This window comes from Saimiri boliviensis, chromosome 7 (genome assembly GCF_048565385.1).
Source record: "Saimiri boliviensis isolate mSaiBol1 chromosome 7, mSaiBol1.pri, whole genome shotgun sequence".
Lineage (NCBI taxonomy): Eukaryota > Metazoa > Chordata > Mammalia > Primates > Cebidae > Saimiri > Saimiri boliviensis.
The window spans coordinates 29209657-29214830 of NC_133455.1; positions in this window are offsets into that span (position 1 = coordinate 29209657).

Below are 5174 nucleotides of genomic sequence, written 5' to 3' on the forward strand. Positions count from 1 at the left end.
TCTTAAAAAAAGAAAAAGAAAAAAAAAAAAAAAAGATTGGCTTTCCAGTTGAGCACCGTGTAAAGAGAATAGGCTGCTTACTTAATTCCCAGCTTTGTTGTTTCTGGCTGTGGTCTTTACACCTCTTCTGACTTTTCATCCATTACTGATCCCAAGTTCTCCTCTTGGCCTAGCTCCTCCAAAACGAACACTCCAGATGGTTATTAAGCTTCCTGCCTTTTTTATCTGATTCCCTTGCTTCCTAGTTTTAGCTTTTTTCTTTGTATTTCTGGAAACAGCTACTGCTGTTGTTGTTAAGCTTCTCCTTGAGCATAGGTAATTCCACTAGATAGCACCCCACTTTCTAGTTAAACTTGGAAGATAAAACCAATAGGTAAAGGAATGCAGTTAAGGGCAGTGGATAGCTTTCCTAGTAGGCAGGTGGAGTCCAGCAGTGGGGAGTCAGGGGAATGCAGACTCGGGAGACTAAGGCAAGAAAGCAGCTGGCATCAGGGAACAGTGAGGAATAGAGCCAACCTCCAAGGTGAATTGGTTGGTCGGTCGATGGGTTTATTCGTTCATTAACTCATTAATTCAGCAAATGTTGAGGGCCTGGTGTGTGTCAGGAATTACTATATGTGTTAGAAATACAGGAGTCAGCAATATAGATATGGTTTCTGTTCACATAGAACTTGTACAAATATGTGTTTTAATTCTTAAATTTAAATTTAAAAAATAAATAGTTTTTGAGACACAGTCTTACTCTGTTACCCAGGCTGGAATGCAGTGGCAGGATCATGGCTTACTGCAGGCCCAACTTTCTGAGCTCAAGCAGTCCTCCCATCTCAGCCTCTCGAGTAGCTGGTGGGACTGCAGGCGCTTACCGCCAACATCTGGCTAATTAAAACAATTTTTTTGTAAGCCAGGTGCGGTGGCTTAGGCTTGTAATCCCAGCACTTTGGGAGGCCAAGGCAGATGGATTGTTCGAGCTCAGGAGTTTGAGACCAGCCTGGCCAACATGGTGAAACCCCATCTCTACTTACAAAATACAAAAGTTAGGCGGGTGTGGTGGTGCACGCCTGTAAACCCAACTACACAGGAGTCTGAGGCAGGAGAATCTCTTGAACTCTGGAGGTGGAGGTTGCAGTGAGCCAAGATTATACCATTGCACTCAAGCCTGGGTAACAGAGAGTCCGTCTCAAAAAAAAAAAAAAAAAAAAAAAAAGCAAAAAAAAAACTTTGAGCTCATTGTGAACAACTCTGAGTCTTTTTTTTTTTTTTTTTTTTTTTTGCAAAGATGGGATCTTCCTATGTTGTCCAGGCTGGTCTCGAACTCGTGTGCTCAAGCCTGCCTCGGCCTCCCAAAGTTCTGGGATTACAGACGTGAGCCCCTGTGCCCAGCCTTGTGCAAGTATTAACAATAGAGTTACATCATAAGTGCAAGTATCTTATTTAAACTGAAGTAAAGATATAAAAGAATGATTGCAAAGGAGTACCAGGGAACTTTTTGGGGTGAAGGAAATGCTCTTGATCTCGATATCAGTAGTTGTTAAAAATCATCAAACTGTATACTTTAAAAGGGTGAATTTTGTTATATATACTTCAATTAAAGAAAACTAACAGCAACTATCATTCTAAACATCAAAACACTAAAAACCATTTCACTAAGAATGAGGAACCAGACAGAGATGCCTGCTATTGTCAGTATTGTCCTACACTGTTTAGGAGGATTTAACAACAAGTAAATCAAGTAACTGGCATAAATTTTAGAAAAGCTGGAGTCCTTTATTTTGAAATTCCTTCTTACTGATGACAGTTCTATCTCCCAGAAATCTAGGAGACGGTAGGTTTTTTTTCTGTTTTAAGTACAAAGTGATTAATTCCAGCTCTAATAGCATATATTTAAGTTGCTGCTGTTAAAAAGCTTATAGTTGGATCTTGGAAGTGGGCAGGTGATCCACCTCGAGCCACTTCCCGATCAACCCCTTAAAAAAAAAAGTATAGAGGGCCAGGTTCAGTGGCTCACACCTGTAATACCAGCACTTTGGGAGGCCAAGGTGGGCAGATCACAAGGTCAAGAGATCAAGACCATCCTGGCCAATATGGTGAAACCCCATCTCTGCTAAAAATACAAAAATTAGCTGGATGTGGTGGCATGTGCCTGTAGTCCCAGATACTCTGGAGGCTGAGGCAGGAGAATCTCTTGAACCCCGGAAGTGGAGGTTGCAGTAAGCCGAATTCACGCCACTGTACTCCAGCCTGGTGACAGAACAAGACTCCGTCTCAAAAAAAAAAAAAAAAAAAAAAAAAAAGAAGGTAGAATAATATGAGAATCTGGTAAATTATTGGCTATGAGATAAATATGTAAGAATCAATAGTTTTGCTCTAATCTTACAAGAAACACATGGAAGTGAAAATTTTAAAAAGTGTCATTCTTATTAGAGACAAAAACTATAAAATACTTAGAAATAAACTTAAGAAAGACAGTTCCAACATGAAGAAAACTAAAATATTGAGGAACATAAAACAAATGAAGAACTTGGGTCAGGTCCCATACCCCTTATATTATCTATTGTTGCATAACCACCCCTAAATTTAGCAGCTGAAAACAATAAACGTTTGTTCTCTCACAGTATTTGTAGGTCAGGAATCATCACCTGACTGGGTAGTTGTAGCTCAGAGTCTCTCATGAGCTTGTGGTCAAGATGTTGGCCAAGGATGAAATCATCTGAAGGTTCAAGCGGAGCAGGAGGATCTGCTTCCATGATGGCTCCTTCACATGGCTGTTGGCTGGGGCCTCAGTTCCTCACCACATGGACCTCTCCGTAGGGCTGCTTCAGTGTGCTTACAGCATGGCAGCTGGCCTCCCCTGGAGTGTGTGATCCAAGACAGAGAACAGAGCGGGAGGCACAGTGACTCATAACCAACCTCAGAAATCGCACACCCTCATTTCTGAAACAACCCTACTCAATGAGGTTATACGAGGCTGTAAATACCAGCAGCCAGAGATCACTGGGGCCCGTTTGGAGGCTACTTATACCTTAGTTGCAAGGGAAGCTGGGAAGGGTTTTACATGGCATTTTCAGCTTCTCTTCTGGGAGGCTCAGAATCATAAGGTGGGGGTTTCCCTCATATAAGAATGGGATTCAGATGCTGTATGGTGAAAAAGAATGATGTGTCCCCAACATATTTGAATATACAAACAGATCACTGCAACCGGCCAGATACAGAGGCTCACGCCTGTAATCCCAGCACTTTGGGAGGCTGAGGTAGGTGGACCACTTGAGGTCAGAAGTTCAAGGCCAGCCTGGTCAACGTGATAAAACCCATCTCTATTAAAAATACAAGAATTAGCCAGGTGTGGTGGTGTGCACCTGTAATCCCAGCTGCTTGGGAGGCTGGGATGGGAGAATTGCTTGAGCCCAGGAGGCAGAGGTTGCAGTGAGTGGAGACTGTGCCACTGCACTCCAGCGTGGGTAATAGAGCAAGACTCCGTTTCAGAAACAACAAAATCAGTGCAAACAAATAATCTAAAAAAGATTGTTTTTATTAAAGATAAGACAAAAGCGATATTTCAATTCAGAGGGGAAAGGATAGTTAATATAAATGGTGCTAGCCTTGACTGGTTATCCATCTCAATCAAAATAGTTAAACTCCTATCTTGCACCATAGAAAAAATAAATTCCTGCTTGCAAGAAATTAAGAGAGCCTGTGAGTATACAAGGCAGGGACAGGCGAGACCTTCTTTTTTTTTTTTTTTTTTTTTTTTTTTGAGATGGAGTCTTTGTCACCCAGGCTGGAGTGCAGTGGTGCAATCTCAGCTCACTGCAACTTCTGCCTCCTGGGTTCAAGTGATATTCCTGCTTCAGCTTCCGAGTAGCTGGAATTAGAGGTGTGTGCCACCACATTCAGCTAATTTTTGTATTTTTAGTAGAGATGGAGTTTCACCATGTTGTCCAGGCTGGTCTTGAACTCCTGACCTCTTGAACTGCCCGCCTCAGCCTCCCAAAGTGCCGGGATTACAAGTGTGAGCCACTGCGCCCAGCGGGAGACACCTTCTGAACCAAGAATGAACATCCAGAAAACGTGTAACAGAAAGCCCAGGGTGTTTCCCATGCCTCTTCCTCCTGGGTAGGCTCTGAGCTCCAATTTTTGTCCATCTAGCACTAGCAAGCACCACGAGGCCGCTGAGCTTTGCTAAGCTTCTCAGCATTGTGCCTTCTAAGAATATTCGTTCTGTGTGGCATAAGAATCAGCGCACTTTGGAGGCCAAGGTGGGTGGATCACCTGAGGTCGGGAGTTCAAGACCAGCCTGACCAACATGGTGAAACCCCGTCTTAAAATAAATAAATAAATAAAAAATTAAAAAAAAAAAAAAAAAGAATCAGCAAACACTTCAAGGGGGAAAGACAACAGGGGAAGGTAACTTCTCAAAGCTTCCCTTCTCTCTGAAATCTTGCCTCTTCAAATCCTGGTTGCTGGGTATCTATCCGATGCCTTTAAATCATTTGTTTCTCAGGTATCTCCTTCAGCCTCTTTCGTGGTTCTGGGAGGAGGGCAGTTCTGCTTGAAATTGTCACAGTTGAATGTAGATGTAGATCTACATAGTAGATATTGAAGTCCTTGGTTCCATTGTCATATTTCCAAAAGATCAGATTTCAGTGAAGACGTTAAGCAACCGTAATTATTTTCCCATATTAACCTTTTGGTTGTTTCTCATCAAGCAATTTATATGATGTTCAGTGTTTCCAAACTATGGAACTTGTATTATTTTGGGCTATAGAGCAATAGTGTGTGTTTCTAAATATTGGATGTGATTACAACTAAATTTACATTATATACTCTTTTGACAAGTTTTAGCTGCAATTTTGAGTTACTTGTGATCTTTTCCCTACACTCTCTTACCCCAACTCACACCATATTACCCTCCTTGAGAACTGACTTTGGATTTATAAAATAGTTACCTGCAGCTGCTAATAAAAAAACCTCTGGGTGCTCTGACTTTCTTACATGCAATCAGAAAGTTTCAACCTGCCATAAATTAAATTCATCCATAGTCTTGTAGCTTATATTTCATTTCCTATCAATTAAAAATAAACAATCTCCCTAGAATCTGCCTTAGAAAAACAGATCAATTTTAAAATATGTATCCAGTTGTACCGTCAATTTTGGATCCTAGCAGAGCACAAGCAGAA